Consider the following 25375-nt stretch of genomic DNA (forward strand, 5'->3'; position numbering starts at 1 on the left):
TCTGTTCTGTGTTTGTTTTCTCACCTCCTCTCCAAAGGGAATGTACATAAAGTGAACTGTTCTGGTTTGTTTTGATATATATGTTATACTGCTAAATGTTTATGTCAGAAGATGAAGTAAAAGAAATCCTTTCTGCACTTACAACACTAGCTCTGTATAAAGCTATCTATCTTTAAGTCAAGGAGACCTGGTTGTTTTTTATCTTGTTTGTGCACTCAGATTGGCCAGAGGCAGTTATAATGGCTATTCAGTTGGATTTTTACAGGGGAAATAGTGGTAAAGAGAAAACATTTTTCTTATTTCAAAAATACAGTATGATAGCTTGATCAAGACCACATTTTGCACCACTGACATCATGTCTTTGCATCTTAAATGATATATGTCGCCCGTGACCCCAATGTTCTATTAAAATGATGTACCTAAGAAAGATATTTGGAAGCCAAATGTATCAGTGGCAATGTGCAACCGATCTGTCAGTGCAGTGGTGATGTAATTTGGCATTATCCCCTATCAATGAGCTGCGGAAATGTATCTGGTACTTGAGCCTTTGGGGAAAGATCAATACAGTCAGTCCACATATCAGCTAGGAACATTCAGAAGCAATAAAGGGAGTAAAACAGATATTTTGTGCATCTAATAAAAAAGGTGGTGCCATTGATCTCTTAGAGAGTATGAAAATGGTCAATGTAGAAATGAGATGCTGAATCAGCCTGAAAGAGGTATTGCTTGCATTAATATTGGTTTAGGATAAGAGTTTTGAATAATCTAGTAATAAAATGACAGGACAGTTGCATGTTAGTCTTTAAGAATGATGCAAAATGATCTGTTCACGAGCAGGGTTGTTAGTCTTGTTTGGCAATTACTTCCATATTTACTTGTTCAAGATTTGTGATATTTTTTCATCAGGGACTGGATGCAGGTAGCATAAGTATGACTACATTTCTGCAGTTATCCTTCCATTTATCTAGGAACAAGTAGCTCCCAAAGCAGGGGGTTCCAGCACTGTGTTGGCTATGGTCTCTCACTGTTGTGCTTCCATAATTAACACTTTCAGAAACGTTTGCAGTGTTGCTTGTTCACAGTGCGTATCATAGGCAACCTAGGTTGTACAGCAATTTTGTTGTGTCAGATTCTAGCTGACTACCCATCAAAATCACATAATTATTTATTTTTGATACTGTTGGTTGTGGTAGTCCTGTGCCTCTAATTCTAGAGAACAACTTTTTCAGTGTGATAAATGGAAACTTATTGAAAAGGAATGCCTCTGTTATCAACACTTCAGGTTTGCAGAGCAGTAAGTGCTAACCAGCACAGCCACATGTCAGACTTTGTCGTACTTCCAGCCTCTACATATTTGGACAGATCTGTCAGTTCTTACCTATGGACTATGAATTGGCAGCATCTTGGGTGTAAAGCACAAAATGGGAATCAGCGTTTGGAAAAGTGCGTGCTTTCTATGCATAACTGAAAAGATTTTTCAACCCTAACATTTGCGCTTAGTGAAAGATAATGTCTTCCAACACTGCATAGCAGGAAGAATGCAAATCCTCTCTGGTGTCATATAGCTACAAGGAGAAGAGTTTCCCCATGACTCTGAGAGAAGCCTGCCATATCAATGTCTGCCTAGCAACTGAAAGGTGACACGTGGAGCCTCCTTTTCAACTCATTTCCTCTTGATGAGAGGAAGGGATCCTCCTGCGAGTTATTACCTGAAATAATACCATATGGTAAAATGTAAACAACATCTGCATATTCATGTAATAATTTCATCTGTTTAATTAGTTCCAGCAAAGCAGTTTACCCTCTGAGGCCCTCGCTGTCAGCTCCACGCTCGTACATCCATGCCCTGCTGTCGAGCCTGACAGCCGTCTATTGTTCATTCACTGCTTCCACCTCACCACTTAATGTAAGTGAATCTTCTGAGGGGTGGAAAGCCTGTCCCCATTGATCCAGATGTAAGGGCTGGGGGGAGGAGAGTAAATATCTGTCACCTTGGAATATGGGTACTAAGAGCAAACTTGACAGATCAGGTGGCTCTGAGGGTTTTTTTGGGGGGGAGAGTGGGGGGCGGGCTTGCACTTGGTTTAAGTGTTAATCAGTGCACAGGACTGCAGGTTTGACTTTGTACAGTTGTTAAGTCTTTGGTCTCAGGACAAGGCTAGACACGTCCAAATCAGGTGAATTCAGCAACAGAACAGTAGCCCAGCTTTTACAGTCAGCTATATTTCAGTGCCAAAGTAATGACAGCATGCCTACTGGTGCAGCAAAACACAGGGCCCTAGAGGGCTGTATGGATTGGCCAAACAGGTTTTCGGAAATGCATGTCAACAAACACTGTTCAGGACAAACTGAGAATGTAAAAGCATAAGTCTAAATGGAAAGGTCCCTAGAATATATTTTTAGAGTCTCCTGGCTCATGTAAATAAATTATGTTGTGGGTCACGTGTAACAACAAGCTGTTTGACTCACCTTCAAAAGGAAGCATTTACATTAAAGGAATATAAACACTTCATGGTGATATTACACCTAAGCAGAGAAGCGTACCGCAGTTCAATGCCATGAAGTCAATATCATAATAAGGTAATAATGCTACTACTACTCAGTACTTATACGGCCTTTTACAGATTTGAGCGAACACTAACTGATAAGTCCTTAGAACACCCTGTGGGAAATAGGCAAGTAATAATTATTGCCGTGTTGTAAAAATAAACTGTATCTTATCACATGCCCATCACCATGGTATCTACACAACCACTCTGACGGACAGTATTCTTTCCATTGCCTAATGATGTACTGAGGTGAGATTGCAAGGTGTAAGCTTATCTGAAGAGATGTATCTGATGCTTTATTTTAACAGTGATGATATCTATAGTAATACTATTATCCTGTTCAGAAGATTTCCAGAGATTGTGGCCAGTGGTCGGGAAGGAGAGATGTCCCACTGCATTTGTGGTCTTTCTTCACGGGAAAGGTCAGCTCCACTGTCCCTGAATGGCCTGTCTGCATGTCAGGAAAAGGAGAGGTTTCTGGAATATTCAGGATCCAGCTATTAAAAAGCAGAGAAGAACTAGTAAACTGAATTGTGTACTGGATGGGTACGCTGTGCTGGAGTAGTTTGTCCTCCTTACCCTACACTCACAAGAAGAGGTTCTGCATGCGCACATATCCTCTGTGGATCTCATAGTATGCACTGAAAGCTTTCAGGCATAAATTATAGAGATTAAGTAAGAGGTACTAATGTTAATCTGTACATTGGAAAAAGGGTACCACTGCTTGCCTGAAGACTGTGATAGTAGGTCTTTCCTGCTTACAAAAGGAAAACTGGGAAGACCAGAAACCATCTGCATGCTGTCAGGTGAAGTGTTTCTCCCTTAGCAGCTCAGAACAGTGTTACAGTTATTCGTTTAATGTTCTTAATCCAAACCATAAAATAACAGTTCACAATAGACAGGCAGAAAAACAAGCCACCTAAAAGTGAATTATGTTGCCAAAGTCCCCATAACAAGATAACAACAGAAAAGGGTCATGAAGCATCCGCCTTGCAGAATTATCCTTGTTCGCCAACAGCAAAACTTTTGTATCATGTTACCTTTCACGTGGACACACAGTACCCTCAACTTAGTTTCCTTCTTAAGACTGTATTTCATGCAGTCACAGCAATAAAAATGAAATAACCTTCAGACCATGAAAGTTAGAACAGATTACCTTTATGAAGCTAATGAGTAACTGTTCTAATTGTTATCTTGCATACATTTTTAGAATGTTTTCATACACACTGCAGTATAAAACTTAAGCTCTGGAAGCTCTTAAAAAAGCTAATTTATAATAAATTAAAATAATAGTAATTTAATAATATCAATAAAATGACACTGTATTAATAATGAACTGTATTAATAATGAAAATAATATTGAATTAAAAAAATAAATTAATATTGTGTTTATGACAGGTTTCATCAGTCTAATAATGTGAAGTTCTTTTTCCCTGGAATGAATGAATGCTTGCTACCCATGAAATGGGTACGTTACTCTTCCCCATCAACGTGACTCCTCATCTATGTGAAAAAACTTTTCAGATTTGAGAGGTTCATCTTGTCTTAGTGTCCATTTTGTCATTATTTTGTGTGCTGAAACAGACAGGAATTATGCAATAGTAAGTGGATATAATACCAGTGTAATTTGGAGAATGTTGACTAGTATCAGACTACTCACACTGCTTTAAGTGCCATTAGTCATCAGTTTATAAGAAAACCATTTTGTCTGATGAGAAACAAGGTAATCTGGGTTTGATTTTTAGACTTGCAGACTTCTGATATCCTATGTGACATTATGTAAGTCAGTCATTCTGGACTTTTATTTTTGTGACCATAATGTTTTTTCTCTGTCTCATTGGCATGCTGAAATTATAACTATTCTAGGCAAGCGTATAAAGTAATAAAGCCCTGCGCTGAATTTGAAGTGATGATCTATAAGTAATATATTTATTAATGTAAAGCACTAGGTAGTCCAATCATGTATGGGTATTACCTATGTTGTTATAAAGAGTTCAATTACAACAGGACTCTAATGTTATCCCCCATACCTCAAAAATAGTTGTATTACTTCAGTACTTACCTAATAGTCTCTCAAGTCAGCCAAAATTATAGCACAGGTGGTTGTATATTCTCGCACATTTCAGCAAAGCTATGTTTCATTAATATTCTGGAAAGAAACCCTAGAACTAATGGATTCCTTCCTCTTTTCTGCTCTTTTAAGTGCAATAAAATTGTTCTTTTCCATTTTTTCTCCATTAAATAACTTACATGAAGCAATTTCAGGCAGGCCTTGAAGTGCTTCCTAAATTAGATGAAAAAAAAAATCCATTATTTTTTAAGTCAATAATTGTTCTGGTGTTTTTATGCACAGATCCAAAATAGTTTCTAATGGACATTTTAGGGTGGGAAGGATAATGGTGTTTTAGGGAGGTAAGACTGCTGGCCAAAGCAGGGTTAATTTATTAAAATAATTTTAAGTGTCGTTGTCTAAAGAGTGTAACTTCCCAAATTTTCTTTAGCTGGAAGTTTAACAGGTTCATTACAAAACTAATCATGTCCACAATGCTATGGTATTTTTATTTTTAATAAGGAAGTTACGTTATCTGGGTTATGTTCCCAAAACAGAAGCCTTAATGACCTTTATTCTATATTTCTTTTCATAGATTATTGCGATAAGGAAACCCTCGTGTCGCGACCCACTGGCGTCTGGCTAATCCGATGGTATTCGTCGCCGCATTGTCCGTGATCAATAACTAATTATCAAAGTGGCATTTCTTTTCAAGAGCTCCTTGTTAAAAAATGGCTTTTGGCTGAGAGTGGAGGAAAAAGGTCGCCACTTTGACATCGTTGCGAGTCTTTCAAAATCCAGTGGGCCGTCCGATTGAATTACTGTCCCAAACTAATTGATATAAATTTGAACAGAAGAATGCTTGTTACTACAGAATGTCATAATGATATCCTTGGCAAGAGCATGTCAGTGGGAAAAAAAAAAAAAGACCAGCACTAGTCACAAAGCATTTAGACAAGTCGCAGCACAAGACTATTCACAAAATTAACAGGAACAAAATTGTACACCAATTTCTTCTTCCCAGCCAGTCTGATCAGACATTCAAGAAAGAAAAGCATTAACATTTTCTTTTGAACCTTATCCTTCACTTGAAAACAGACTTTTAAAAAATCTACTGTAAAAATATTTGCAATATACAAAGAACTGGAACTTGATGATAGTTGCAGAAGTCTCATTGACTCTACGGGGATCATGAGTGAGTATCCATTGGAATTCAGCTTTAGTGGTAAGGCAGAATTTGGCACCGAGTTTCCTTAAGAGAGGTTTCTAAGCAGACTTAAAAATTGTGCCTTTGAAATATGGTGACCTGCTCTAAAGAAAGTTGGACTGTATAAGCCATGCGGCTTTAAATGGGGAACCTCCCCGAACACTTTAGGTACAGTAGGAGGAGTCATAAGAATGTGGTGAGAATGGGGAAAAGATCTTGTACTATTCATGCCTGAGATCTGATGTATGGTCTTGCATGTCATTTGGAGATTACCTGCTGTGGAAATCTTGGGCACCTGAATTTTCATTGCAAGGCAACTGGGCTTGTGGAGGTTCCAGCTTTTTGTTTTTTAGATCTGACTGTCTTCTGCTCTATGTTCTACATTCAGTCCCTGAGATGGGAATTGCTAGGGAGTGCAGGAAAAGGTTACACTGTAAAGGGTATGGCACGCTTTGGAAAAGGAGGATTGTACAAGTCTTTTTGTGGAGTCATGCTAACTGGGGTTAAATCATGTCAGAAATTAATAACCTGAATCTATCAGTTATCTGGTCAAAAAAGTTGTCAAGTGGTTTGGCAAAACGTGTCATTTTAGCCACATTCAGTGTAAGTCTCATGATTGTTGAGGAAGAGAGAAGAAAAAGACATTTGTGCCTAATTGGAAACAGTGAGTTTATGTGCTTTTTAATCCCTGATCTTGAAAGGCTCCAGCTGGGATCTAGTAATGAATATCTTTCCTGAAAACTTACTGTTTTGCATTTCCTAATAATAAAGAGAAGGTGACTAATGAATTGACACAGGGACTTTCATCTCTGCAGTAGATTTGGAGGTTGTATTCAGACTGTATCGATCAGCAAACTGAATTTTTTAGTATCTGATGACTTGTCAGTAGCCTGTGTGAAACGAATAGCTTCCTCACAAGCCTTATGGTCAAACCCCAGTGCCACCTCCGAGCAGTATTTCTGGCACAGATTCAGCATAGGGACTCAGGAACAAATTAATTGGAGGGACAAAACAAGTTTTACTGGTGGCAGTCCTCTTGTTTGACTGGGTTGTGGCAGATAACCATTTTGAAACCAGGTCAGTGTCATATAAATCAGATTTAATAGAAGTCTGACAGATTGTTGCTTGTGATGGATTTATTGTTTGGGTAATAAGACCATCAAGCCACATTTTCCTAGTATGTCAAAGCCACAGAACAAAGTGGGAAGCCACAAGGGTCTGGAGATTCAGTTTCACATGGTTCTGGTTACACAGGCGAAAGTCAACTTTTGCTGTTAAAGGATCTAAGGTAGTGAAGTTCACTATATTCAGTTCCCATTCTGCCTTCCATATATGATTGTCCTGTTATGCTGGAGGCAGAAATGCCTTCTGATGGCAAATAGCTGAGCCATCTCTGACAGACTTACATCATCACAGAGTCGCGAGGGAACCCTCTTCTTGTCTTCCATGGATGCTTTAAAGACACTTTGTGAGGCATTCTTCTTTAGCAGACCAGAGAATTCAGTCTGAAAGCCTGTCGGGTGGGTCAACCAATGTCTAGGTCAACCAGTCCTGCCCCTTAATTATTCCCTCTGGCATTACATTCACAGGGTGATGGAAGCAGAGGCTAAATATATCCCTTCTCTATATATAGGCTCTCTATATATTTGGCATATATGAAAACACATCTATACTGTTATTATTGGAATGTACATTTGCATCATTGCATAAGCTGTAGGAGGAGTGTTAATGTGTGCTATAGCACTGAAAAAAGCCTCCTACATATTTGTGAACTAGTTTCAGGTCCAACAGAAATCACAACATTGTCAGGACAGACTTATAATGTCATTAAACATTTTAGAATTTATATCAACTCCAACAGGTAAAAGTAATTGCTCTGAAAGAATGAAAATTTTGTTACTGATTTGACACTGCATGACTTCCTTACAAAAGTTAATGTAATACAAAAATCAATGTAGTCCGTACTAAGCAGATTTAAAATTGATTAGTTGATCTAAAAATCTGTTCTAAATGAGAAATCATAATTCGCTGGAGTATTTTTATTATGGTTCCACATAGAAATGCATATAGCATGAAGTTAATGTTTTGGAGAAAAGTTAAACCTTTCAACAGAATTTGCAAATGCTAAGTTGTAAATAACAATAATAATGGGTTAGTTATATAGTTGATACATTATATTATCACAGTTAAATGTAAATGTAGAGTCGTGCATCTAGGAACAGGAACGTAAATTACATTTATAAACTTGGAGAAAGGGGGACTTCTGAAAAAGACTCATGTTAGTCACAATGGAACACAAGAGTTAGTACAAGAAGGTGAGATTCCTTGGGTGTACAAGAAAGGGAACACTGAAAAAGAGTAAAGTTACTTAAAAACTAAACAAAAAAACATTTAAGAGCATTCTGAGAAAGAGAAATTATTTGAGATCTCAAAAATACTCTTCCTATTGAGGAACTTAGAGAGTTTACTACACTTGCCTGATAGAAGCTTAGAAGCTTACTCATGGTCTGCAAGACGTTTCTAACAGCTAACAAAAGGCTTTTCCCATAGCTTAAAAGCCAGGATGATTAGAGCTAATAGAAGTTAAACCAGAAAAATTTAGCCTTGAAATAAGGCAGTTCTTTCATTTGTTCATTACTTACCACAATATTATTAAAGAGAGATGTAACAAAACATTCATAAAACATCTGAAATTTCCTTTATTCCTGTCTCCCATCTCACTTACTAATGTCATTGGTAATGTCTTAGGTGGATGACTGACATTCTTCTTTATTAATTTTGTAACCTCTTCTACAAAGTAAATACTTACCTGAATTTTAATTATGTAGTAAAACATGTAATTTTGAATCCACCTAATTGTCTCAAAGTAGTTAATACATAAATAGCTTTGAATACATCACACCTACTGCTTCCATTTAACACTTACTTCCTGTGTTTCTCTTTTTGCTCTTTCTAGCAGAGAACCAGAGCAAAGGGCCATATGTAGCTAGATCAAAGCAGGAGTCTGTCCAGAAAGGAGTTGTGACTCACGAGTTATAACTAATCCTTTGATTACCCTCAGATGGTACATTTTATTTCCTTTCTTGTATCTGGCCAGCTGTTGCTCCTACTGCTGATGCTGCTGGTGTTTTACTACTTTTATTGGCACTGCTGATGTCTTTTGGTAGCCCTGTAGGAACTGAAGTAGGAATCCAGGAAAGTAGCTGTGCTCCACTCAGTGCATTTGTGGCTGCGTAGCTGAGGTGGGATTAACAGGAATGTCTCCTCTCTTCCTCTCCACCACAACTCTTGAAGTTTTATTGTGACAGTTATCACTTTAATATCTGAATAGCTCCCAGGTCAGCCGATTGATGGGCAGGATTCTTAGTGATGGTAGGTGTTGGCTCCTTTCTCTCCCTGCTTAGGGATCTGTGCTGGGAAGGATAGAGGGAAAGAGGTCAGCAGCCCTTCTCTTCATTAGCACTACAATGGAAAAGACTTCTCAGTACTTCTTCCAAATTCATGTTAACGTTTGTTTAAAATTTTTTACAATTAGTTTAGCTGTGTACATGTATACTACTTATTTGCAGCTGTAATTTTCCTTTCATTTGCAGTTCATTGCTGTAGTACTCTGAATAGTAAAACCTGGCTTCAGTTTATTATTTTCAACTTTTATACTGTGTTTGAAGGAAAAATTGGCAACAAAACAGGCCAAGAAAAATGATTTTAAATAGTTCTACATGTATACAGACACCCAGCTATAGCTGTCTCAGGGTCTAAAAATCTGTGATGAAAACTATTAAAGTTTCTAATATTATATGCACTCAAAAAAGAATAACACTATAACTAGCCATCGTTGTAAAACATGGAACAATAATCTTGTAGCTATTTCTGTACTAACACAGACACATGCAACTAGATAGGTTTTCCAGTTTTTTAGCAAGCAGCAAATCAACTAAGAAAGCCCAGTTCAGTGAATTTACTTCATTTATGAACATTATTGATCCAGAACTTGTTTTTCCATCTAAGCCAAAGTGACAAAAACTTCTCCAAAGTGAAACAAGTTCAAGCACTCTCAGCCTGGTTCCCATTAAGCATTGTAAGAACATTGCAATTTGACATTTATCTGGCAGCGTTAAATGTGAAAGACCAGTGTAGCTAGTACACAGAGAATGGAAAGGCCTCTTCGGCACCACTGGGGATGCTTTTACCAGGTTAGGGTCAGGTGCGATGACAGCAGAGTGGAAGGAGGTAGTCTCACTTCACTGCAGACTTGAACTATATTTGACCTCCAGGGTACCAGTGACTGACTTGGAAATTGCAAGAATGCTGTATTGCCCTTTATAGAATTATAATTCCATGCCATTCAAAAAAAAAAAAAAAAAAAAAAAAAGCAAGCTAATTAAGTATACCTTATCTGATGTAACCCTCATCCAAACAGAACCAGGGATCATCCTGTTGCCGTTCTTATAAAATGTAACTGTTGGAAACAATGGTGTTGGTGGCTGCAATTTGAGTGTAGACCTTAAAGAATCATGATTCCAAACTTCTTGGTGCCCTTTCCCTATCAATCAAAAAGAATCGTATGAAATAATTATTAGGCTACATAATTATTTTACAAAATAGAAGGTGTTTTTGCTGTACATTTCCATTTTAGTACGAATCATTACTTCCCTGAATACTAATAACAACGTTAAGCATTAATAACATGTTTTAAGGTAAAGGGTCAATAGTCTAAGACCTATGAAAGAACTCTGAGCATTTGCAATGTAAAAGAAACCTTTCAAGGAAAAGTGTTAAATAATAAATGCATTTCTGGAGGAAATATTATATTGTGGTCCATTTGGAGAGAAATGACAGTTTATAGGACATCACTCGGCTGTCTCCATATAAAATACCTTTAATAATGCTATGGCTTTGCACTTAATACAGAGGTTCATAGAAAGCTTGCAGCTCTCTGCAGAGGTCAGTAAGTGTATATAAGTAAAAATATACTCACTGAGGGGAAACTGAGGCACACGATTACTCAGTACACCAGTGAAAGGAAGGGGATCTGAACTGGTGACTCAGTCCTCTGACTGCAAGAAAATAGTGCCTTTATTTCCAACTAGTAATCCATCTTCTAATAGTTCTTTTAGAAGTATAATGTATATACAAGGAATGTTGAACTTGTTCAGAAAAGGTAAAAGTACTTGAAACTTTTGTTTCAACATGGTTTAAGCTGAACAATTTGAGGAATGTGGAGGGAAGAGTTAGAAATATTTGGTATCAGTTTGAATTTCTTTTTTATGCTCATATACACATTGACATTTTCAAGGACCAGAAGAACTTAGGCCTCAAGAAAGAGACAGCTCAGGTCTGAAATCTCCTTGCCCCACTGAAGTCAATGAACAGACTTTTCATCAAGCAATCATCTCCTCTCCATGGAATTATATAAATGCCCCAGTTCATTTCTTTTCGGGCTTAGTCCAATTGTTTTTTAAGGAATAAATGGAGTATGACTAATTAGGGCCCAATAAGCTAATATTTTTCTCCTTTAACTTTTTCCCTCCTTACTCTGCAAATGTATTCCTCCAGCTAGAACAGTAACTACGGTAGGCTATCTCTTGCTTTTTTGAGAGCCTTTCCCACATGTAAGGTAGTTTAATTCTGCCCAGCAATCCCAACAGGATAAAGTAGCGCCTGCTTCTGGTGCAGGCACCTTTCTTCAGCTTTACATACAGTTTGCTGACCCCATAAAAACTTCATGGGGAAAGGGCAAAGCACTGGGATAAAATCTGGATTAATTCAAACACTTCCTTGGTATGTGAATAGAAATAAGTGATTCTAAGATAAATCAATGGATTTAGTTGCTGCAAGATGTAAGTTTGGTGTTCCCTTGTTTCCATCGTTGAATACACATCCCTGAATTCAGTGTGTATATTCTCTATGCTATTGCAAGGCATCTCAAGGTAGGAACCAGCATACCGAGCAAGGGGACACCTAAACTAATAACTATGGAAACAGAGAAAGGGGTATGACTGAAATATTCTGAGAAGATGGAAATATCTGCAGCCACTTTGGATTCATAACCCTGCCCCACCTCTTAAACCTAAGCACCCAAGGCTTATCTTACAAGCACTAGGAAGGATTTGCTCATATAAACATGCTGAAGGAAGAACCACGACTTCTTACTTACCAATCTGTGAATAGATGCTGAGGAAATGGGTAATGTGAGGTCAGTTGTAGGGGGTCCAAGTGAGTCAGAGAGGTAATAGCAGAGCTGGTTGTCATCTGCAGGTCCAATACTTAGGACACTCCCTCCAGAAAGACAAAATGTCTTAAGTTTGAATTTCCACCTGAAAAACTGTTTATCTAATGAAAACTTTATGTAAAATATGCCCTATCTAAATCTCATTGAAGTGGGCCAAAATCTGAGTTTCACAACTCTATTTCTTTTTAATGCCTAACCAGACAATTAAAACTTAGGTTTGCAGACCACATGAAACCAATGAATACTCTTCCAGTGGAGCAAATTCTTTTCCCAGAACCCTCAATGGATGAGCAAGTTTCAAGTGAGATTGAGACTACTTAGGACTCTTTGTGGTTCAGGTTAGTCCTACAGGTCTGCTTATGTTTTCTTTGAGCACCACAACTCCCACATGAGTCAAATGCTATCCATCACCATTTGTCAGTGGGTTGCTAAAAATTACTCTCTTCCATAATTGGAGGGAGTGGAGTTGCTTTCTGGGAGGAAGCTCTAACAGCAAATACGACACAGAGTCTGAGTGAAGGGTTGCCTGTATCAAAGTTGTCCTGTGGTCACTGAGTTTTTTCATGCATTCATTAGCAGAACTTATGAAATAGTGTTAGTAAGACAATAAAGCTTGTGCCTACTCTTCTGGTCGCTAACAACAATTATTTTATAATGCTATAGAATACATATCTGACTGTTAAAGAGTTAAAGAAAAAATGAATCCTGTAAAAAATCAGGCCATTGTATAATGCCTTCTCATTGCTATAATGATATCAGTTGCAACAAGTCCAATGGCTGACCTCATTACAAGGGTTTAATTGCATTGTTACACAGTTTCACTTCTTCTCTCTGGCCTCTTTCTCTTTATGACAGCTTTAGAAAGGAATTTCAGCTTGAGGTCAAAGGAAATTAATTACTGCTTTCTTAATCTGTGCTCATCTACATTTAGAAAACTTGGGGCTTTTCACTAACATATTTGTGTCTCATTTCTGTGTAGACCCAAAGTTATAAGACTTTTTTCCTTTGTGAAAGTGCATAAATAGCCTTTTTCATATCAGAGGCCAGATTTTTTTCATGTCATTTACAGTTGTGCACAGATGGACTGATGCCAATGGAACCATGGAATGTCTCTGGATATACATTCACTGCGACTGAGGTAAGGCAATGGCAATGTAACTTTAATTCAGACTAAAGATTCCAGAGAGATTCCAGGTATAAAAAAACCACAATAGCAACAAAAACAACCCAACAACAAAAGAGCACAACCAAACAAGAAATTATACTTAGGATAAAAGTCAGAAACAGGACCTTCAAAATTAACTGTAGCTACTTCTGTAGAGAGAAGGATGAAAAAAATATGTCTCTATGACATTGTTTTTGCCTGCCACCTACCTCCTGTTTTTACTAAATGTATCATTGGTTAGTTAAGGAATATCCAGCTTATGCTTCAAAGAACTTGCAGTCCAAATAGCACATGACCCAGTGTGCTGGCATCAAAACAGTGAGGAAGGGGACAAAGATAGGGACACCATAACAATAGTCCTTGGTTGAAAAGCAAAAGCATGTGCAAAACATGGTTAAATGCTGTTGTAGCATGAAATGTAAAAATAAAAACTTCTCACAAATTAGGGCCCCAATCCTGTAATTAGGTCATTTGAATTGATCCTTGCCTTTTCCACGAACTCTGAGAGAGTTTTGAGAGCAACCAAATTTCTTCCAAAGAAGAAAACAGTTTTGTTAAGTCGCTTCTTGAGGGAGATGCTTTGGAAGCGAAATTAGAATGAGACATGTCTCTGGGATGATTTGACATAATAACTGTGAGAGGGTATGCCATGCACCAAGGATAATCTGCACAAGTAGTATCACAATACAAACATGATCTAGTAGTTTAAATCTATGAGAAATTGTTATGTACTATGCATATGTAAAACTACATATAAAAAGACAAATATATTTTTCTGCAGAACATAAATAATTCTTACATGTACTTTGTGATTCTGATTAACTGTCATGGAAATGTTGACAAAGATGAAAAACTGGTAAGTTTTGAGTCCTTTGACACAGAACACTGAAAGTTTCACAAACCTATTTTCTATCTTCTGATTAGCTTTGCCACCCACTCAAATCCCCACTACCAGAACTGTGTGCTCTTATTAGTTTATTAGTTGCTGCTTCATTCTCCTCTTGCAAGTAGTAAGATTGACAATAACAAAACTGCAGCTTCAAAGCAAAGGCAGATCATTGACTATTTTGCCCTTCATCTGTCTTGACTGAAATTTAACTCAGTTTATAACACCTGCAGAAGGAGCAAGGTTTCATGTAAGTCACTGGTAAGCCCTAATATGAGACCTACTTGCATTAGAGTTTCATTCTCATGGTTACCCAGTTTGTAAAGCAAACCATGTAGAGCTTGTGATGTTGCCACGAAGCTTTATGAGGTAAAAGATGAAAGTTTCAAGGTGACCATCCACAGCCATGTGTATGATTGTCTTATCCACACTGCTGGTTGGAGCAGCGTGACAAGAGCCACAACATGTTGGGGGGTAGTGTGAGTCTGAACTTACTCATAGTACTCTAGACCTTCTTCCAGGCCCACGCCTGATTTCAGGCTGTGGTTTAAATGTTGTGCTTATAAGGAAAGCTTGGACTTAAGCATGAGTTCTGGCCCAGAAGAAACAATCAATGTGTAACCACAAAGTTCACCAATATGTAATAGCTATGCCAAAAAGAGGTCCTGAACAAGCCTAAACTTTTGACACTGTCTACAGCCATAAATATGTGTTATACTACAGATACATGTATCTGAACTGAATTAACTCTGAGTATCTTGGATAACAATAATAGGGAAGTAACACCCACCTGAACTTCAGTATGCAATAGCTGCTCAGGTGAATATCCAAAGTTGCATGGGCTTGAACGCAGTCTTTCCTAAAGCAGCTATTGAGAATACACTGGTACTAACACTTAAGGAACTTAGACCAAAGGTAGCTCTAATCATGCTCTAATCATAGTTTTAATTTTCTAAGAGACCTCTCCTTGGAGGCATGGACTGAGCTGCTAAATAGCAGTATTTTATGAATTGTCTCCTTGGGACCAAGAGTTTTGGTGCATTGATTGTCCAAGATGAATCATAGAATTGTTTAGGTTGGAAAAGACCTGTAAGATCATTGAATGCAACTGTAAACCTAACACTGCCAAGCCCACCACTAAACCATATCCCCAAGCATCACTTCTACATGTCTTTTAAATACTTCCAGGTCTGGTCACTCAACCACTTCCCTGGGAAGCCTGTTCCAATGCTTGACAGCTATTTTGGTGAAGAAATTTTCCTAATATCCAATCTAAACCTCTCTTGACACAACTTAAGACCATTTCCTCTTGTCCTATCGCTTGTTACTTGGGAGAAGAGACGGACACCCACCCTGCTACAACTTTTCAGGTAGCTGCAGAAAGCAGTAAGGTCTCAAGTTCCCTGGATGCTCCTGGCCCTTCTTGTAGATGGGTATCACATTTTCTAACTTCCAGTCAACTGGGACCTCCCTGGTTAGCCACGGCTGCTGGTAAGTGATGGAAAGCTGGAAAGCAGCTTGGTAAGCACTTGTATCAGCTCCCTCGGTACCCTTGCGTGGATCCCACCTGGCCCCATAGACTTGTGTGTGTCTAAGTGGTGTAGCAGGTCACTGACCATTTCCCTTTGGATTTATGGGGGCTTCATTCTGTTCCCTGTCCCTGCCTTCCAGCTCAGGGGGCTGAGGACACAGAGAACAACTGGTCTTACTATGAAAGACTGAGGCAAAGAGGACATTAATACCTCAGCCTTTTCCTCACCCTTTCTCACTATGTTTCCCCTACATCCAATAAAGGATGGAGTTTCTCCTTAGCCCTCTTTTTGTTGCTAATGTATTTATAGAAACACTTTTTTATTGTCTTTTGGCAGTAGCCAAATTAAGTTCTAGTTGGGCTTTGGCCCTTCTAATTTTCTCCCTGCATAACCTCATGGCATCCTTGTATGTCACACTGAGGTGTGAAAGGATTAAGTTGAAAGGCCTAGTTAACACAGACATGGCACTGGTGACAGAATTAAGTGCTAATGATATATAACAAAATGCTATTACATGAAATAGGATCTTTTTCACCCAGTTTTTCGATTTTGTCTGATAGGACTAGTAGAACAAAATGAAAAACTATTCATCAATCAGAGGTCTGGCTAGGTCAGACACTTTGGTCAAGCAATGTGAGTAATTCCACCTACCTGCACTATAATTTATTGCAAAATTAATACCGTAACATGCAAAGCCATTGTCGGATAAAAGTAATGTTTAACCCCAGGAAAAAAAGCAAAATTTCTTTCTTTCTTTCTTTCTTTCTTTCTTTCTCCCTTTCCCTCTTTTTTCTCTTTTTTCTTTCTCTCTTTCTCTCCTTTTCTCTTTCTTTTTCTTTTCTTTCTCTCTTTCTCTCCTTTTCTCTTTCTCTCTTTCTTTTCTTTCTTTCTTTCTCTCTTTCTTTTTCTTTCTTTTTCTTTTTTCTCTTTCTTTCTTCCTTTCTTCCTTTCTTTCTCTTTCTTTCTTCCTTTCTTCTTCTTTCTCTCTCTCTTTCTCTCTTTTTTATTTACTTATTTATTTTTTTTGCTAACCTGACAAGATTAAACCTTTTTTTAATGAGAGGGGCTTTAAGTATGATTCAAATCTAATGATTGAAAAAAGGACCTTGAGCAGTGTTTGATAGACTTCCTCAATCATTGACTAAACCAAGATATATTAAAAAAGGGGACAAAAGAATGCAAGGTATTCTTTTTGTTAAAGTTTGCCTGCTTCATTACAAAGGAACGAGATCAAGTCTTAGTGGGAAGTACAAGCTTTGATATGAGAGTTTTCAGGACAGTTTATTCTTAACCAGATTAAAATACAATAATTCACCAATTCACAGTCTTAATTGCACTGTTATGAGCTAGGGGGATTAATGGCATATTCTTATTTTTAAAATTTTTAAGATTATAGTTTGTTATAAAACAGGTCACTTATGTCTGATATTTGACTGGCCTTGATTGCTTCTGAAAATGAAATTGTTACATTAGCTGTGAAGTAATTTGTAGTTTCTAAAGGTGTTCTAAGGTTTTCATTATCATACACACCTACAGAGGGACCAGACACTGAGTAGGAACTTTCAAAAATACTCAGTGTGTCCAGAATTCATAGCAGCCCTCGCAAAAATCTCTTGTGAGCCTTATTATATTCATTCTCTAGTGGGGGAAACTGAGGCCTGCAAAAAGGGTCTTTCCTTTCCTAGAGACTTGTCAATATTCTTCCAGAAGCACCTTTTGTTTATTCCTTCCAACACAGTGTCCTGGTGTGTGGCATATTCTGCCATGCAATGTGAAGAGGAGCAAAATCCTGTAAAACCCTAGGAGCGAGAAACGGTAAAAGCATCTCTCACGTATCCATTGCTCTTTCTCTTGGTATGCCTCATGCATAGTTTAAAGGATGTTGAAACAGATGAGGTTATTTATCTGCTCTCTATTCCAACACTTCATTCCTCCATTGTTTTTTCATATATATAGTGAAACTGATACCAGCAGTTGAAGGTAGGGTAACAGGAGGAGGTAGAGTCGTTTGTTGCAGAGGATTTACCCACATTGTGTACTGTTTCTTTGGGATTGCCTGAATGAGAATAGATTTAGATGGATACCCTGAGTAGAACGAATCTAAATAGGAAGCAAAGGAATAAGGAGCAATTGCTGTAACTATGAAGCAGCTCCAGATGTGCTGTTACACATCTAGGATTTCAGAATTTTTTCCTTATGGGTCTGTTTATAAGGTATTCAGACACTATGGTAAAATATAACACTTTGGTTTTGTCATTTATGTAAACAGATTTTAGGGGAAAGAGAGGTACACTTAAGATCAGGAGCTAAATCAGGAGTGTTGTTGTAACTGCCAGATAACTTTCCAGCATGAAAGGCAACAAATACAGATAACAACAAGGAACTATTCAATTTGGAAATAATTTGATAGTTTTCCATTTCAATGCAGTGAGCCAACCATAAACAGTAATGATGTGGTTCATATTTAGAAAAAATATCTTAATAAAAAAAATTATAAAATGGAAAAAATACTGCAAAGATATTGTCATTGAGAAGTCTTTCTTTCAGAGTCAGGGGTTGCAGACTGCAATATCTGGTGACCTGCATAAACTTGTATAGCAGCTAGTGTACTGTTGTGATTCTGTTATCCAGAGTTCACATCTTACCTGCTGGGAACTTCCAAGAAATGATGTTACAGTACAAGAAATTCAGCTTTCCTTTTTGTTGTGGCTTTCCTAGAAATATTATGGTGGGGATCTTCAGGCATACACAATCTCCACCTGTGTGTGTGTATACATGGAACTGCACCTGAAATTTGGTAGCTGCAAACACCTGCAGAACTAAGGACAGTCTTCATTTTATTTAACAAAGCCTTTGTATCACCTAGCACCCACATGATGGCTGCAGTTAAAGTTTGCTGCCACAAGGCTCATCTGGAACTATTTAAGAGGACATGAGCACAAGACTTTGAATTGCATTCCTGAACTTTGTAGAGTCTGGTCAGAACTTTCAGCAACCGTATCTCAATAACCTCTCGTGGTTATTGCATTTCAGTGATTTACAGGGCGCATGCAAATCTCGCCAATTTTTCTTGGTATAGTATTGTGGTGTGGATCTTTCCCGTTTTTGTCAGGATAGTATTGTGGTGCGGATGTCACCAGTTTCTGTCAGTGTAGTAGTGTGATGCAGGTTTTTCATGCCGTCGCACAGCAGAACACCGACTGAAAATCTCCCCCAGCTTTCCTGGGGTAGTTTAGCAAAGATGTAAAATACACCCTGTGCTGCCCTCAGCAGGCAGGTAAAAGTACAGGTGTCGAAACCACCTCTTCGATGTGCCATGCTGAGTGCCTTCACAGTGCTTAAAAGGACCTTAACTTTGGTCTTTTGCAAGAACCTTCACCCATGTAGTCCCCATCGCAGAGTAAGCTTTCTGCTCTTAGGTAATGCCTATTTCATCTGCTGTAAAGACACACAAGAAAAAAGGGCTGGCATTAGCCACATATCCATAAAAGCCTAGCAACCAAGAGTATTATCTTTATTCAGAAGTATAGCACTTTTAAGGTTCAGAAACATATATAAAAATTGGGTTCTGAAATGGTCATTTTTCCCCTCTGCTATGCCATTATAGCGATCAGCCAAGCTTCTGCAAGGTAAATACTTTTGGAAAATAAGTGGAAATTTGCTGCAAATCAGTCCCTTTTGTGCATGGCCACAGGAGCATGTTGAAATGTTTGGACACTAATACCCATTCATTTTCTTGGCTCCATAAATAAAAGCCGCCAGCTATGTGGCGGCCGTGAAATGGTATTCTTCAGGACCCAGCAGGAAGCCCCATCCTTATTACCACTGCAGGGGGCAGGACAGGCCCAAAATAGCAAGACAACTAAATCAAGACATTTTCAATGTCTAACAAAATGACTGTGGTTTAGAAAGAAGCAAAAGGTTGGAAAAAAATTGGACAGCTTTTATACTTACCGTAATACTTTTGTTAAAAGAGTTCAGGTAAGAAAATAAGATCTTAAAAAAAAAAAGCATAAGCATATTTCTGAATATCATTTAAAATATGTAAAGATCTTATGGAATCATAACCAGAGCACACTGCTATCTGAAAGGACATCCTGTTCAAGTCATATTTTCCAAATGGTAGCCCATGGTTCATAGTAAATAATGTCTTCTGACAGTGTTGCGTTTCTTCATTTTTGATGGAACTAAAAGATTTCAAAAGAGACACTGGAGATTTCTCAGTGAAATTCAGAATATTTTTTGGTCCACAAAAAATAAGAAAATTTATAAGGATAATACGTTTTGAAAGAAAGCCTTGATTTTCCTACAGGTTTATTTAATTTTTATGGGCTTCGTACACCAGGCAATATGACCCTAGATTTTGGCATAACAACATACTGAAGGGCTTCAGTCAACATAAAACCTGTGTTAATGCAACGTGCTGTTTTACATAGCTGAACCGTGCTTATCTGGGAATAGATTAAAGTAGTTTTAAAAACTGAGCTTCAGGTAAATGGATTATTTTAAATGTACAAAGAACAATTCAGGGGATACCACCTTGCTTAAGATAATAAAAGATTAGACTGATGAGGTTTTAATGAATTCGCAGTTCATTGCTGTACTCCAAAAGCCAGTGTGTCATTCTCTACAGCTACACCATTAAAATCTATATCTGGGGAGATCTTAATTTTATTTTACTTCTATTCGCTTGTGATTATGATTATAAATTTGCTTAAAGAAAACTGAAGTAAGGATATGTTTTGCACATTAATATTTCAGAGGCATAAATGTGTGTCTATACCTACAAATATATACATACACATTTTGGGAAATGAAAACATTTACTCAGAATGTCTCATTATAGAAAGGAATATTCAGCTTCAGTTTCAAACGAAAATAACTATTGTACCTGAACTTAAGTTTACTTGCACTGCAAAAGTGAAATTGCTAAGGTACAAAACATCAGAGAAAAATGAATTTAGTGTATTACTAAATTTGTAATGTCTTGTGGACTAAACAAGGGCTTTTGACAAAAAAATAAAGTCAGAAAATAAAAAAGGGGAATGACAGTGCTAGTTTGGTATTGCCTTCACCTCCGTGTTGGCTTGGGACTTGAGACTGCCATCAGGCTTGAACTCCCTGGCCATTCAAACTTTTTTGATGTTGGCTATCCTCCTAGCTGCACTCTGGAATAAGCCAGGGTGTCCAGGGAGATTTGTATGTGTGATAGAAGTGGCTCACATTCAACCTCTTTCCTTATGGACAGAAGAGAGAGAACTGGTTGGCTCTGTTTGGCTCAATAAACTCAAGTCAAAGAGTAAGGCAACACAGCCATGCTCCTTACAGCCAAACACACTGCGTGGTCATGTGCAAAGGATTCAGACAAACCTATCCTTATTGCTTGGACATACACACATACGTACTGAGGTAGCTTATGAAGTCAGAACTCTGTTATAAATAAGGACCCCCAAAATTATAAAAAATTAAGCCTAATTGTTGGTTTTCTTTTCTGCAGGAAGAAATGTTAATGGGACAATTTGGATTGTATCCAGTAAAGACACAAGGAGGTTCCAAAGGTGTCATTAGGTCTGTGAAACCCATTGTAGCCCGCCTCCGTCTTATAAAGATCTCTACATCATTTTGTTTCCCCTCCTGCCTGTGCAGCACAGGTTTTACAGAAGGGGCAAGTCGTGCATCCAGACTGGTGGTAACCATAAACCTAATCCTCATGCATACGAGCACAGGCAGCCTTCCGCTTCCCATTACACGAGTAACTTAAGATACACCTTTGGGGCACTGACACTGACCCAGATACATAAGGCTGCTTGCTGCCCAGCTGTACAGCTCACCTTCCTGACCTCTTAGTTTAAAAAAGCAAAGGATCAACCAGTCTACAAAAGAAAGTGTAGCAAAGGATACATTGGTGTCAGGACTATCATTATCATAATTGACACTACTGAAGTAATTCAGACATTAAGCCTGTAATCTGTGCTGCTGTTTGTATCTGCTTCATTTAAAGTTACAAGGCCAAAATTCATTGAAACCAGTGGAGATTCACCCCCTTACTCATTTACATTCGGCCCCGCTAAGCACATGAAAAAATCTGGCCAAAGTCTTTGAAGGATAGTATTTGCAATATGACTTCCAAAATAATTAATCCTGGAAGTAGGATTTAGCAAACTTATGTTTGATACGTGAAAGGAATAATACCTGAAACATCTTTCTTGTGCTCAGCCTTTTATGACTCAGGCTTTAATGATTGCAATAAACATTAGCTTACCTAATAAAAACTCTAGTATTTCAGAGCTGGCGCACAGTATGTTAACTGCATCTGGTGTCAACTGGAGCTAATTAATATTTTTATAGGTGTCTTCTATCCACTGCAGTTTAAATGGGAATATTGTGGGGTGCTTACATCAAAGCTGGAGGCAATTGAGAGCCACTGCTTGCTTTCCAGGCTGAACTGATAGCAAGTAGACCAATTTTTATAGGATTGTAAAAGCTAAATGTGGCTATGGTTCATGCAGAGAAGCACTTTCCCCTGTAGCTCTCACAATTCAGCGCTAATGCTCGTGGCTTGTTTGCTGCGAGGTAGCTGGAGAGAGATGGAGGGACGATGGACAGATAAACTGGCAAATAGCTATGCCGAAACTTAAGACAAAGCACACAGTGACCCAGACAAACCACGCTTTCCCCCCCTCCTCCTTCTAAAGGCTTTAAAAATGTGCTCTATCAAGCATTTACTTGTGGTGCAGATAAGATTTATCTAACAAGACTGGGCTAAAATTAAAAAGAAAGATGAAATAGCACAAGTGGTGCTAATATGTGTTTTGAAGCGTACCAATCGGTCTAGTGCAATGTCACAGCCCTGGGCTACATTTGCAAGTGGTCGAGCATCTCCTTTTTAAAAGGTTAACCTACAAAGAGCACACAAGCCCCTCTCTATGAATATGGGCAAACACCCAGGGAGCTCCACAACAATAAGAAAATAATGACATCAACCTGACCATGCTTAAGTACATAACATGCTGAAGGTTCACGGTTGTGTGGCCTGGAACAATAAAGGAAAAATAAAGAAGCCTGCTTGGTAGGCCCCAGCTGTTATTAGCCATGCTGTGAGATCAAGGGAAGGTATGATATGGGCTGCCATTTCAATTGAGACCAGGTTAATCTCTCAATTTGTGGAAAAGAAAAACTGAAAAAAAAAAAAAAAAGAAGGGAGGGAGGGAGAGAAAGCAGTCTTCACAGTGCTACATATGGGACAAATAACAATATCCCTATTTACATAATCTGTCTTTAACCCTTTCCTAATAGAAACTTAATTTCCTAAGAGTCACAAACTGCGGATTTAATTTTCCTGCCCACCGAAATGAAATATCAAACCTCCTTTAGCTGTTTCTCACTGGTGCTGCCATCATTTGTGACTGACATCAAATGCTGCCAGTGTTTACCTGGGAGGGACCGCTGGCTGCTGCTGGGTGGTCAGAAATGGGTGTAAGGACCTATGGGTGCCACTGTGTTTCTGTCACTAATCTGTTTCCAGCACTGGGTAAATAATTTAAAATTTGTGCCAACATTTGCAGACATGAAATATGGTAAATAATACCAAGCACTTTCACCAATACTCTCCATTAATATATTGCATTTCTACAGCGAAGCACTTTGTGGGTGAAAAACAGTCCTGTTTTGTGTGACAGTATTGTATGGAGGTGATGTGGTGACTTGATCTCTTAGCTAGTTTTGATGTGTAAGAACCTGATGAGAGCAGTAAGGGAAGTCCAGGCTCCCCCGAGGTTGCCCACAAGCATCCCTGGGGCTCCAGGTCGAGGCAGGATTTCCAGCAGGACTGTTGGGGAAAGCTGCTTTCCTGCAGACTTGTAAAACTGAAACGGTATCTCTTAAAGGTTATAATTTATGAAATAATAGCCTAGAGGTACTGCATTGTATTATACCTGTTTTATTGGAGTTTATTATGTGTGAGCCAGTATGTGTGTTTGGCCTGTGAGGCTCCCTTAGGGAGGTGTTTAACTTCTGACTGCTGTCCTCTGCGTCAGCTCTCTGGACTGAGGGGAGATCATTCCTTCCCCAGGAGCATCTGGGCATGATCACAGAAGATGAGGCATGGGAAAAGGGACCCTTCAGCAAGGGCTAAGGCTGAGATGCTGCTGAGGATGGGGAGTAGACAGGACTTTGAGGCAGTGAAAGCACAGTGCTTCATAAGGAGCCGGGGGACTGCATGCAAGTTGTCAGAATTTAGAAAGTCACTGAGCTGCTGATCTGAGAGCAAGCCTGAGAGAAAGGACCCACCTTGTAAGGACACAGGAGGCAGGGAGAGAATTTTGCCAAGTTTTTCATTCCTTTTTCCGTGTTCCTTATTTTTTCTGAGGTTTCTTCCATTTGAAGAAGTTCACCGTTCTTGTGTCTGGTTTAAGAAAAACTGTGGTGTTTACAGATAGTGCTGGGTTCTTGGTGTGCTCCCTTTAAAGAAAAAGATGCAGGCAGAGTCATCTCAAAGTTCTGCTGACTCAGTGTCACAAGTACTAAGACTGATTAAAAATGAGTGCTTTATTTTCCAGTTACCATGATGATTTGAATGAGTTAAAGTTATCTGTATGAAGCTGAACCAGGGGAGTCAAGGAGGAAGGCTGTGGCAAGATGGAAAACATCACTAAAAGCCCAGGTGGGTGGAAGAGCCACTACACAATGACTCCTCACTGAGTTACTCCTGTATCCTTTACTATCAACAAAAGATTGATCCAACAGTAGCAGGTGTATTTATTATTTTATTCTCACAGTAGGCTTTTCTCTCAGCAGCACTCATGCCTCAGGTTCTTAAGACTTTACATTATAGCATTGTTAGTTCGTGACTTAGACTTTTAAATATTTTAACAAAATATTTTCCCTCTACATCCAGATTACACTAATTTTGTTTAAAAGTTGAAATAAAATGGTGCTTAGAGAATAAGGCTAAGACAAAAGTTTCATTTTATTGACATGTAGAATGTCCTTTAGCCATATTATTGTAGAAGATTTCACCATGAGCAAGATCATGATCTTATGCAGAAAGTACTATGTGATTGGTACTCTAAGACTAGCATGCATCCTTCACAGGCGAAGGGAAATGCCACCCACAAATCTGACACTATGTAAAACCCACGCCATTAGGTTTTTTTTGCATCTACATGCATGCCCTGTGTGTATATATATGTACTGAACAGGGATGTATATATATATATATATATATACATACTAAATAGGGATGTATATATATACTAAATAGGGATATGTTGCGGTAGTTGCTAGAGATGCTTGTAAGTAAAATGTAAATATAAAAGAACCACTAACAGATTCTGAGAAAATCTTCAAGTTCATACCTATTTATTCACTTCTGTTCTATAAATGAACTTCAGAAATTTGTTTCAGAAAGGAAATACCTTGTGCTCCAGCAGAGTGTTTGCTTAGGAGTGGCGATGGAGGAAGCTCTAATCCTAGAACTGATTCTGAAAATTAACTTGCCAACAGAAATGTTGAACAAGGAAGGAATATCAAAATTGGTGCCTGTGGGATACCTGGGCAGGGTTAGTTTTATGTTCTTAGTGTAACCATCATGCCTGGATTGTTTCTATTTTGAAGACTATGTCTTTTGAGAAAATCCTGTTGGTAATATGAAGTAAAAATTGTTGTGGAGAAGGTACTATACTGATAGACTTGTAAAGTTCTTTGCACTTTCTAGCTGTAATAATATATATTTTTTATTAATGGTCTTCTGTTA

The 25375-nt window shown here is 38.3% G+C and overlaps 1 long non-coding RNA gene across 1 annotated transcript; it reads left to right on the plus strand.

Annotated features, from left to right (window-relative positions):
- Positions 1–5206: 5206 nt before the first annotated feature.
- Positions 5207–24842, plus strand: LOC114013588 (uncharacterized). Its single transcript, XR_003556651.2, has 4 exons — positions 5207–5794; positions 13108–13176; positions 21119–21189; positions 24180–24842. It is a non-coding gene; the product is annotated as an uncharacterized LOC114013588 (long non-coding RNA).
- Positions 24843–25375: the final 533 nt, after the last annotated feature.

This window comes from Falco peregrinus, chromosome 1, assembly GCF_023634155.1.
Source record: "Falco peregrinus isolate bFalPer1 chromosome 1, bFalPer1.pri, whole genome shotgun sequence".
NCBI lineage: Eukaryota > Metazoa > Chordata > Aves > Falconiformes > Falconidae > Falco > Falco peregrinus.